Below are 13368 nucleotides of genomic sequence, written 5' to 3'. Positions count from 1 at the left end.
GACTTTAAACTACTTGTGGTTGTTTCTTCTGCTACTTAAAGTGGAAAAGATTGTTAACCGTTGTGATTTCTCATGTTAACTATCTATTAAATATTTGGGTACCCATCCTTTCCTAATTTGATTCTAGTTTTCTTTTTGTACTTAGCAAAATGTTTAATCCACGGGGTAGCCAGTGTATCTTTATTTTCCTTGCTAGCTCTCTTACCTATTAAATATAAAAATTTTGCATTACATAAAGACAGCACAAAACCCCGAGGATTACATCATCACCCTAGGTACAGGTATGACTGCACATGTGGTGTGACTCTGCATCATGTACAACCAGAGAAATGTCATTTCTTTAGTAATGACTAAGTTACATTAGTCATTACTTAACATTAGTCATTACAAATTACATTCCGTAATTTGTGAATTTTTACAAAGGGCTCAGGCACAGGATTTGTGGTTGCTCTTCACTTTAAATGATTTTTTTTTTTGCACTCTTATTCAGAAATACATGGACCCTGGGAGTAGAAAGAACTGATTTTTAATTCCTATTTATTCATTTGCCAACTAATTTTCATATTGGGTAAATTCTACTTGAATACAGCTCATATTCTCATTTTTATAAATAACATATAGCATATGAAGTATACTATATGTGCCGCCAGATTCTTGTGAGATTTACACATTAATATTTATCTTCGTAAATGTGAGTTGCTATAGTTACTATTTTTAATATTTTTTATTTTCAATAAGTGAAAGACAACATTTGTATAAACACACCACGGTTCAGTCACCATGGATGACAATAATAATCATCTTGTGATGTTTAATTTTCTCCATAGCTCTTTGGAGGAAAAAGTACTAAAAATAATTACATCTTTATGAAAATTATTACCTTGTGAGAATGTTCTGCTTCAACCCAGGGCACAAAACTGAAGAATTTGGGGGGGGGCAGTACATAACAAGGTAGATAGTTAATGATAAGAGACCATGGATACCTTTAAAATGATAAAAGAAGCTGGTAGGAATTAACAGGTAGGGTAAATTTAAGTGAGACAAGGGAGCAGCACTCATGAGTCCCGTGAACGTATTTTATTAGAATTTATGTCCTTCCTGTTTGGATCCTGCAGAGCAACACTGCCACACGGAAAGTAAGGTGTTTAACTAAGATGATCATATTAATAGCCAAAACCACTGGAGCTTTATCAGGTAACATTCCACCAGAGTTCCCTGAGTTCAGACCGTATTTTGTTGTAAAATTAACCACAATCTGGGCTATCTCACATAATGAATCTAGAGATAGGAGTTAGGAACATAAAGTTGTAATAAAATCGAAAGAAAAAACAATTGGAAGGAATTTGAAAATAATGACATTGTGTGGGCATCCAAGGATGCTTTGGATGGGGGTGGCGGGGAGTGAGACCTGCTCCAATAAAGAAGAGACCTGTGGACTGGGGGGTGTGGCTCAGTGGTAGAGTGCTCACCTAGCATGCTCAAGACTCTGGGTTCGATAGCCAGCACCTCTCAAAAGTTTTTTTAGTTAAATAGGCAAACTTGATACCCTCACTCAGCTTAGCCTTCAGTGGGGAAGACAAAAGCGGAATAAATTATATGAAGGTTTTCAGTGTAGTCAGGAAGAGGTGCAGGGTGGTTGCTTTTAATAACCAGACTTAATCAAAGCTGGGGACTCCGTGGAATTTATCTGGAGAACAAGACTGTTAATTTCAGAGCTGAAGACTAAAACACTATTACCATGTACATATGGGACTTGCGGTGCCGTGACAGCATTTTGCTATATAAAGTGTTACTAAAATTAGAGAAACTTTAATTGGAAGAAATTTTGGAGATTATATATTACAGAGGAGGATCACAATGGCTGAGTCCAGAAGACATTTTCTGGTAAAAACGGTCATGTAGCAGATAGCGCTACAGAAAGTTCAGGGAGTGGCAAAGCAGAAGGACCACTCTTGCTAGGTTTTTAGGAACCCCCAACAAGAAGAATAGATGTAGACATCGTTGGTGAGCTTGGTGACTAGGTTGCCTCAGCTCTGATGCCTACAAAGAGATCTGGCTTTGTAATGCATCTAGTTTTCTTTATTTGTTATGTTTTGTCCTCAGAAATATTATTGGTGTCTAAAAGTCATTTGCCTTCTACTCAGTGCAAATCGGTCCAGGTGGAAAGAAAATCTAAGTAAATGTAAGCATCAGAAGAGAGTAAGTGGGCAGGAGCTAGAATTAAGGAAACTAGGAACCTTGTAACTGGGAGTCATCTAGAAATTGCTGTGAAGTTTACCAAGTCACTGAGCTTCTCGTAACCAAATAAGCATGTAGTGCTTTCCAGAGCCAGAGATCAGAATGTTCTTACCACTTGAGCTTCTTATAGAGTTCACTGGAAATTACTTTCTGATCTCCATATACACAACCCAGATTAATGAATAGTCTAGATAGGGAAACTGAGATTCAGTAATTTCCCCAGGTCCCACAATTAGAAAGTGTGAGACACAGATGGACACCTGGGCTTCTCATCTGGCTATCTATGCTCTGAAGAAGCTCCAAGGCCAGATTTGCTTGTTGCTATGGTGATTTTGTTTCATTTTGGAACTCCTTTACACCTGTGAGAGTGATCTCCTTTGCTCTCCATTCTCTGCTGGTCATTTGCTGCTAGGACTCCCTTACCATTTCTGAGGTTCCCCACCTTTCCAAGGGGAGTCGGAATTGTAACATCTTGTTCAAGATGTAAGAAGGCCTTTATCACTGTAAGGACTGGTGGAGCTTGTGGGAGGAGAAAAACTCTGCTTTGATGACAGAACCCTCATAAGACCATCTTTGTATACCTATAGCTCTGCCACTCCTAGACCCTAAGCGGGAGCCAAGTTCATGGTCACACTGGGTATGGATGAGCCTATTTTAGACACGTGATATCAAGTTCATTTTTTGCCACTTGATGTGTTTTAATCCGCTTTTTCGGTGCTATGACTGAAAGACCCAACCAGGACAACTGTAGAGGAGGAAAGGTGTATTTGGGGGGCTCACAGTTTCAAAGGTCTCAGTCCACGGACCCCAGGCTCCATTCCTCTGGGCTCAAGGTGAGGCAGAACAATATGGCGGAAGAGTGTGGCAGAGGGAAGCAGCTCACATGATGATCAGGAAGCAGAGAGAGACTCCACCCTCCAGATGCAAATGTATAGCCACGCCCCCCAATGAAACCAACTCCTCCAGCCACACCTTGCCCGCCCCCAATTACCACTCTGTTAATCCCACCAGGAATTAACCCACTGATTTCTCCTCCAAACCTTCTTGCATTGTCTCACACATGAGCTTTTTGGGAACACCTCACCTCCAAACCATATCAGGAAGTCTTCCTGGGAAATGACCAGTTATGTGTTTACAGCTGCCTATAACCAGCCCTGTGGATTTCCACACAGAAAATATTAAAAACAAAACAAACAACAGCTAACCAGCAAAGACTCGAAAATTAGAACCAAATCATGTGAACTAGTACCCACTTGGGTTTATGAACTAGTCATAAATATTGCTGTTTTTTTCCTTCCCAAATAGAAAAGCTCTTCAAATCACATTCTACTACTTTTCAGACAAATGTATTCTGACATCCAAAGCAGCTGCCAGATTTGCCGGATTTCATTTCTCATTTTTTCCAGAAAATCTTGATGCTCCTATTTACCCATTCCTTGTCCCCCACACACCTCTCTCTCTCTCTCTCTCTCTCTCTCTCTCTCTCTCTCTCTCTCTCATGCAAATCATACACATCATGCACACGCAAATGCCCATATATGATTGTGTGTATATGTATTAAGTTAGAAGCTGCCTATGCTTGAGGTTCAAAAAACTCAAGGAAAGGCTCTTCCTGGTTTCACAGCCTGGGATGACCTTGTGCTCTCAAGTTTGCCTTTGTAAGAACCCAGGCTTCTAAGTCCATCACCGTTGCTCCAACTCCATTATCTACATGACCTGGGCCAGGCCATGGGTGGGAAGGCTCAAGATCAGGAAATCTGGGAAGGGAAACTGAGCAGCAGCGTCTGAGGGTGCCATCAGGAAACACGAGCCAATTAAAGATGGAGTAGATGGGATGAGAAAGAAAGGAATATTCACCTGGGTGTGGACAGGTTTACAGAAACAGCACCAGAGTCTGAGGCTTGGAGCCCAGGGGCAGCAGGAAGCCACTGCTGCTCTTAAGCATGAAGTGGGAAGAGGATATAATGTTATCCTGCCTCCAGAGTGAAATGGAACCCAAGGAGGGCCATGGTCACCTGCCAAGAACTGTGAGTGTGGAAACCTGAAAACTGCCAGATAATGTGGCCCAGAGTAGGGGGAACAAACCCACCCCTCTCTTCACCTCTGTGTAGACTTCCTGTTGGTGTCCACCACAGGCCTTTTTCTACATCAGAGTGTTATGCTCTGGAGGTGAGGTGTCCCTCAAATCTCCTGTGTAAATGCAGGTAATGTTTGGAGGTGAGATGATTGGATTGTGAGAGTTGTCACCTAATCAGTCCTTCCTGCTTTGAATGGACAAACGGGGTGGCCATTGTAGGCAGGTGGGGTGTGGCTGGAGCAGGTGGGTCACTGGGAACTCTCCCTGAAATGGTTCATCTTCCCTGTGGCCTGTCCTCTCTCCCTCTCTCTGCTTCCTGTGGCCATTTTTATGTTCTGAGCAGCTTCCTTCCGCCATGATGTTCTGCCTCACTTGGAGCAATAGTCAGCCAACCCTGGACTAAAACTCTGAAATCATGGGCACAAATTCAATTTCCCTCCTCTAAGGGAACTTTGAGCACAGCAACACAAACCCGACTAATGCACAGGGTTTCTCAAACTTTATGTACATTGGAGTCATCTGAAAGGTGGGGAAACAGATTATGGAACCCTACCTCAGCAGTTTCTGGTTTGTTAGACTCAGGGTGGGGCTCCAAAATTCCCAGTACTAGGAGAGAAGTTCCTAGATGATGGTGATGGTGCTGGTCCAGGGGCTCAACCTTGGGAGCTACTAGTATACAGGAAGCTAGCAGTAGGAGCCCGTGATGCAGAGCCGAAGTGATCCCCCTCCTTGGGCAGAGGAAGCTCAGAGACTAGGGAGTCACAATCTTGGGATAGCTAATGGGAAATAACCAGTCCAGGAAAAGATACCATCAACAGCCTCAAGGAAGAAATCCAGGAGGCAAATCATATACGATGTTGGTGGCTTGTGTGTATAAAAATCTAGTGGCAGAAAGCAAGAAGCCTTCCAAGAGTGATTGGGAAGGCCTAGTTATTTAAAGGAAGGTGGGGAACAAGGCAAGATGTCAGTTCTCAGTCTGGGAACAGAGATGAGGGTCAGGTAGGTACCAAGAATAAGAGACTCAAAGCAGGATCCTCCAGTCCTGAGGTAAAGGGGAAGGGCTGAGACGATGAGTTACCTGAAACAAGTTAAAGGGTTAAGATAGAAATGGTATCAAGTACTCCATGATGTCCACTGTTGATCTGCTGAGCATGGGGCTTAATCCCCTGACCCTGAAGGTAGTGTGAGTTTGGTCTCTCTGAATGGTGTGGGAAATTTAACCCTTGTCACTGTAGCAAAATTGACAAGTTGGGAATCCGAATCCAAGTAATGAGTAAAAACCATCTTACTGTTTTAGATCTATCTATCTATCTATCTATCTATCTATCTATCTATCTATCTATCTATCTATCTTTGCACGTGTCTACATTACTCACACACATATGTATTTGTGTATGTGTATGTATATATGAAAAAAATACAATGTATGCATATGTAGGTGTGTGTGTGTGTGTGTGTGTGTGTGTGTGTGAGATATTTTGCAACATAGTTTAAATTAATGCCATTCACAATGCAGGTGGAGGGCCTACAGTAGCAACACCACCTGGGAGTTTGTTAGAATAGCAAAGTATCAAACTCCCACTCTATAGGTATTGAGGTATTGAGTCAGTAGCTCAGTATCTCTGGTGATAGGGCTCTCAAATCTGTACTTTAATAAAATTTCTGCATGGTTCTGATATACATGATTTTTTTGAGAAACCCTTATCAAAATCACTAGTTCTTAACTTGGTGAAATGTTGTGTTGTCTTGAAAAATTGTCTGCCCATAACCTACTTCCAAAATTTTCAATTTGATTGGAATAGAAAGCTGTCAAAGGTGACTGCATAATCTTTTTTTTTTTTTTTTTTTTTTTTTTGCAGCAATAATTGCCACTTCACCCCTCAGGAGATGGAATTTATTTCTTTATGTTTAAAATCTGAGCATCATTGTGTGAATTGTTTTGTCCAATAGGCTCTACGTAAACATGGTGTAAACAGAGACTTGAAAAGACTTGGACATTACAGTTTCATCATTTTGCCTACATTTGGAAAGCAGAAATCATGTTTGTTGGATAACAAATCCAATTTTAGCAATTGGAAAGGCCATGTGCAAAAAAAAAAAAAAATGAGATGTTCTTATCTAATAATCTGCCAATCACCAGACATAGACTTAGTAAGAAGAACCATCTAGCTGAGCCCAACTTAAATGACAAATAAGGTAGCTGTTAGTTTAAAATAAGTTATGTAATGTTTGTTATTGATGCAATAGAGAACTTTCAGTGTATGGCCTGAGCATCTTGATTTTCAAAAGCTTCCAGAGGGATTTTAAATGTGCTGCAAAGTATGACTCAAATAGGTCTTAATCACCTATTCCTACACTTGGCTATCCATAGGAATTTTTTGGAAAGCTTTCAATAATAACAGTTGGAGCCCACCACCAAAGTTTCTGATGTCATTGGTAAAGGTTATGTAATAGTCACTGGTATTATTTAAAACTGCCCAGGTGAATCTAGTATGTAGCAAAATTCAAAGAGCATGGCTCTTCAAGGGTTGTAAGGTGTTTTTGTTGTTATGGAAATGCACAATCATTTGGACACTCACTTAGTTCTAAGGACCCCACAGAGAAAAGACTGATAAAGCTCCATTGAACCATGAGCTAGCTTTGCACGCACACACACACACACACACACACACACACACACACACACTGTCAGCTCTTTGTAGATCTTGAACCTCTTAAAGGAAGTAGTATCTCATATGACAAAGGTTGGGTCCTTCAGATCGACCTGAAAGAGCATGAGTTATATAAATGGTTATCCTATAAATCTGAAACGGTCAACGCTTTGTTGTCTGTAGTCACTAAGACTACCCAGAATATCCCCTTCAAAATCTTTGTTTGAATATATAAATTGAGAACTTTCAAGATAATCAGCTGTTTTAGAAAATTTGAACATGTGGCAACATTGGTCTCCTTTATCAAAAAGTAATAAACAGAGTGACGTAGAACACCAGAATGGCTTTACTCCCTTTGAATGGAACTAAATTTCTTCCTTCCATTTACAAAAGGTCCTCCTCCCCCTGTCCCCATGCTGCCACCCTGTGTCAGTCAGATTTTCCTTGCATGGTCAAAACACCTCACAAGAACAATAGAGGAGGAAAGATTTATTTTAGCTCATGATTTCAGAGAATTCTGGTAAACTGGTTCCAGAGCAGAAACATCATGGCGGAAAGTCTCAGCTTATGGCAACCAGGAAACAGAGAAAGAGAGGAACAGGGGGCCAGGGGTAGATATAGTCCAAGGCAACCCCCAAGGACCTCCTTCCTTCATTCATGCCCCACCTACCTACAGTTACCACCCAGTAGTCCATTCCCCTATTAATCCATCAAGTGGATTAATCCACTGATTAGGTCAGAGCCCTCGTGATCCAAACATTTCACCTCTGAACCTTGCTACAGTTCCTAACACATGAGCCGTTGAGAGACATTCCAGATCCAAACCATAACATGCCCCCAACGGACTGGTTCATTGTTTAGGTTGCTCGCTTAAGTCCCTGTGTGAAAAGGGTGTGTTGCACTCCCTGATACTTCTTTTGACTTCATATTAGATTACATTGAAATGTCTAATAACATTCTTTCTCTGAACAAATCTATGCTCTCCTTTAAGATTGCAGACTTCTTGAAGCCAGAAGCAACATGTAAATTTTGAAAATGTAGGAAGAAACCACCGTAGTATCAGACAGACAGAAAGAAAGAGTAATAAATGTTTAATAAATATTCACAGACACAACTGAATACATGGAAGAGAGTAGCATCAATACCTGACTGCGGGACATGGTTCCTTAATTATGGTCACTCTTCAAGACCCAACTTAGGTTTCAACCAAGCCTCCTTTTGCAGTGGACCCAACCGAGGAAATGAAAATTATTTCTAAAAGGGACAAAGAGATTCATACGTGGTGGTTTGTGTTACACGTGAAACGTGTTAAATTCTCGTAAGGTATTTCCAGATACCCTTTTAATTAATCTAGTTCTATATCCTCTATCACTGTTTTCAAATCCTATGTCTTCGTATATAGTTTCCTTGTTCTGCAGGTCAGATAATAAAGTAGATTCGTTAGATAGCAACTTGGTATGCTCCTGCATGTACCACTGCAAGAAAATGTTAATAACCAAAGAAACAGCTGATGTAGGCATATGACAAATTGCTTTGCTACAGGGTAATGTAAACCTTAACTAGCATGATGAATACTTCTGCTTCACAAGGAAAACCGAAATAGTCCAAATGACTTCAACATGTGCCTTCTGATAAATGAAGACAATGGTCTGCAAATATTCCAGATGAGGTATAATATTACTTTCATATTGAGGCGAAATGTCCCTGGAGTAAAAAAAAAAATACTTAAAAGAAGTCCTTTTGAGGAAGAGAATATACACACGAAAACATTTAATATCACCAGTATGTTTTGTGGAAACATCTTGGGAACATGATTTAAAAAAAAAAAAAAAATCCACTCCCCAGTTTATAATTATCATATGTAAAAATAATTGGTTTTCAACACTCTTTTCCAAATGCTAATTTTCAAGGATGGTAATGAAGAAAAAAAGTCTTTGACAACTGAAATCTCTGGGGTTTAAAATTCATTAACACTTAGCACATTTGTTGTCTAAGCTGTCTTTCTATATTGATATTAGTAAATGACAAGAAATAACCAGCTGTGGAGTCCCTGGGTTTGGGTCTGGGAACAAAATATAGGATGAATATATACCTTGGAATCTCACATAAATGTGATCAATGACACAACAAATTCAGAACCTCATAGAAGATGCTCAGTCCACATCAATGGGCAGCTGGGGCCTTATGTGTTTTTTAGGGTATTTTGTTTAGTGCAATTAATTTATGTTGTTAATCTGTCCATGTTACCCCCCCCCCATTGGATTTTCCTTTGTTATTTTCCTAACTTCTCAAATTGTGTCCTTTCTTCATTTTTCTTAAATATTTTCCATTGTCCATACATGATAAATCTTTAAGGGCCACCTTGGTGTTCTTCTCTAGGATTTGGCCTAGTGCTCTTGATTCAAGTATTTATATGACTTATTTTTTGAGGCAATATTTTATTTTTGACCTGATACAAGATCATTTTCTGGTTAATGATCTGTGGGTTTAAAAATCAGTTATTTATTTACTTTTTTAGAGTCAAGCAATCTAGATATCACCTATTAGCACATGGAATTTACTAATCATATATACTCATAGTCACTTTCCTTACTCGTTTATGCTGTTGGGTGGAGGTGTTGGTTTCACTGTGATTTTCGCTAGTTCTTTTATTTCTGTTAGTTTGGCGGGCAGTGTTTCGATTGTACATGTGAGAACCACGTTGTAAAAGGGATGTAAAGAAATCAAATCAAAATCTGAAAACAGTAGAAGGTAGGCCAATCAAAATTAAAAATATCTCAAATACACATTGTGTGTAAAATGGTAAAAGTGACTGAAGTATTGGAAACATTTGTTGGTAGGTAAGAATTGGTAAGGGCATCCAGTTCCTTGCAGGCTCTTGGACCGAGGACCTCCATGTTTTGTGGGGGTGTTGAATTGGGCCACCATGCCGTTCTTCCAGTCCTCTCCAAAGGGCGGCTCAGAACATGGTGGCTTACTTCTTCAAAGCCAGCAAGAGAATCTCCTACCAATGATACCACCGGTTATTGGTGACGAGTCCTGCTTCCTCACATATTGAAGTATGACTTAGAGAAGCAAGTCATACTTAGAGAGGCAAGCATATTAAAGAGGGTTTATTTAGAAAGGGGGAACATGGACTTCTCCTGGGAGGGAGAAGGGGGCCACTGCTGGTATCCTGGTAACCCCTGAAGTGAGGCGTTCTGCCTTTTTCTATGTCCTGGGCTTCCTTTGTTCTCCTGCCCTCTTCCCCTGATCTCTCTCCTTCCTGCGTCTGTCACTAGGCCCAGGGGATGCTCAGGTGGGATGGCCAAGAGGTGAGAAGCAGATGGATGGGGGAAGGGCCAGATGGAGCAGCCCAGGACACATTAATTAACAACTTCTATAGCTCCCTGTAGGGAGGGACAATGCCTGGGACTTGTTACCTTAGCAACATGTTGGAGCAGGGAGGGGCTATCCTGATAAGGGTGAAGGAAGGGCTTTGGAGGCATTTCAATCCCCCAGGGGGACAGTCTCCAACTTCCCAAACTCAAATTGGCCTCCTGAATCCAGTCTGACTCAATTCGCCTATCTATATGGACTGCCTGTCTAATTCTGGCTTCAGCAAGACCCATGTACCAATCTTGTAAAAGATAACCAAGCAGGGACATCCCATCGCCCCTTTGCTGGATACATTCAACCAGAGGCCCTGGGCTCCACCCACACTTAAGCAGGGGTGTCACACAACCGTACAGGTACCTGGATCCCTGAGGCTACTCTCATGGCACATAGAAACCAGAGGAAGGAGCATTTGTCTTCCTTTGAGAGTTAGCTTAAAATAATCAGAGCTATTCAGAGAAGCACTGGGCATGTGGGTGAGATAGTTTTTCACGTTAGTTAAATAGTTCTGTCAAAGGTATTAGAGATCCAGTGTACCCCTGGCTCCTTGACAAGTTACCATCCCAATAGAACACAACTTGTGTAGGATACTGCAGATAGGGCTTCGTGAGGCTATCACCTCATATTGTCGGTGAAAGTCAGTAGAAAAGACTTCCAGAAAAATGGGAGTTCGAAAACTGCTCCGTCACACAGCCTTGGGCACAAAAACCAAGTGTGTCCCTAGGAAGCCAACAGAGGGGCCTGGAATCTCACGTACAAATGAGAGACACAGCAGCATCCACTCCTGGTTGGCTGATATTTACGTGTGACTGGGCACCCAGTTCATTGGTCCAGTCCAGGGAGCAATATGAGGCTTTCTAGAAGCTCTTGATTCTGGCAACAGAATAACACGCGGGGACCCCATCTGCTGACCCCTAGTCAGCAAGTGGCAACTAAACTCCACCTGAAGTAGGGACTTTTCTCTGAGATCCAGCTCTTCCTAAAGTTTACGATATGCAAGTGAATATTAAAGAAGTGACCATGTTGAAAAAATAAAATAAAATAAAAGCAATAATGACCATTTAGGGAAAAAAAAAAAAAGAAGTAAGGTCAGCCAAGTATCCACCCTCAACTGTTTTTATGCATTCCTGTAAAATTCAACAGCTTTCTTTGTTTCACCTTAGAGAAACCACGGTACAGGCAATAACCTAATAAAAATATATGAAGCTGAAAAACACAAATTATTACATTGATAGAAGAGGTGTAAATGGAATCCAAAGTAATGAGTTTGACAATTGTCCTTCCACATTCCACATTATGAAAATAATAATTGAGCTCATTAAATATTTATTGGGAGCATAATGCATTTTGCTGGAATTTAAGAATGAAAACTTGGAGGGAGACAGGTAGGGTCCTAACCCTGCTTCTGATAATTACTTGTGTGTGACCTTGGGCAGGTTGATCAATTACTCTGTGCCTCAGTTTCAACATCTTTGATAATAAGGGTAATGTGTCTCTTCAGATGGACTTGTTTAGAGGATTAAATCAATTAGGTCCTATCAGGTTTTGACAGAATATGTCCAAGGAGCCTAATAAGTATCAGCTATTTTTCCTAACACCATCTATTCAATTTGATGAAAAAGAGAGGCAAGGGGCTGGGGTTGTAGCTCAGTGGATGAGTGGGTTCAAATCTCAGCACCACATACAAAAATGAATGAATAAATCGGTAATATTGTATCCATCTACAACTGAGAGAGAGAGAGAGAGAGAGAGAGAGAGAGAGAGAGAGAGAGAGAGAGAGAGAGAAGAGAGAGAGAAAGGCAAACTGTGGCCTTTGGAAATTAAACAAGATTTTTTTTAAACTAAGAAATTCTTGCAAACATGTCTATAAATAGCCATCATGAATATATCTTCATATTTTCCACTATTTAATAATTTATACAGCCCACTTGGAACTAGCCGATTCCCACTTGTTGAAGTTTGAGAAGTTCTTTTTTTAATTCTTAATGAGAACCTTGGATTCAATTAAAATGCAAGAAAACAGGTGGTTTCTCAAATTTTAATAATAGCAGTGTAATGAAGCCTTTGTTTTCCAACGTAATTAATAAATTATCTCCTTTTGATCCAAAAAAGCAGGAATAGCGTTTGTTGTAAATAATCAGCCCGCCAATATTTGCCAAACATTTCACATTAAATTGCTATCATTTGGATTACAGATGTAAGCGGTTCACACACCCTCCCCGGTGTTTTCCCAGCAGCAGTGTGCAACTAAATCAGCTCAGAAAGAACATGAGGATTTGGAGGAACTCATTTGAATGTATTAGAAGACATTTCACAAAAAGTCTTGCACAGGCTCGGGCAATGCTAATAAATTGCATTCACTAAAAAGGCTGTTTCCTTCCCCTTTCTCCCTTTCTTTGTAGGTGGGAATTTATGGATGAAAAATTTTCCATTGATGGTGAGGGAATGTCAGATTTCACTCCTTGGTTGAAACGGAGGAGCCTGCGGGTAGGACTTCGCCATCTTCCGTCAGTTCCCTTACAAATCTCAGGTTTGTTTCCTTATTTGTGAATGCCCTGCTAATAGCCACAAGGGCACAGACAAACATTGAGCAACACTGGACTTGCATCAGATACCCATAGCATCCAAAGGAGGCTACTCCCTTCTCCACCTCGGCCTTGACATTCTTTTTTATTTTTCAGACAGGGACAGATTTGTGTACACTTTGCATAATATATTAAGAAAGATAGAGACCATCTTTGGTAATGCAAAAAAAAGAACACCCGTATTCTTCTCACCCATGACTGGAGACAATAGAGACTTTTGCTAAGGGTGAAGTGATCCCATTTATAGTGTACCCACCTCTTACCCCCTCTTGCCGGTGCCTGCCACCTTGAATACCCATTAGATATGGACCACTATATTTTTTATAGAATGTGAATACCTCTGTCCAAGTCACTAGACCAATACAGCCAGCTGATTTCACATTATCATTGAACTGCAAATAGGCAACATCATTGCCACAAGCTATAAATTGTACACACACAC

The sequence above is a fragment of the Spermophilus citellus genome (genome assembly GCF_964194105.1).
Source record: "Spermophilus citellus genome assembly, chromosome: 19".
Taxonomy (NCBI): domain Eukaryota; kingdom Metazoa; phylum Chordata; class Mammalia; order Rodentia; family Sciuridae; genus Spermophilus; species Spermophilus citellus.
Note: the sequence above shows the minus strand (reverse complement) of the source record.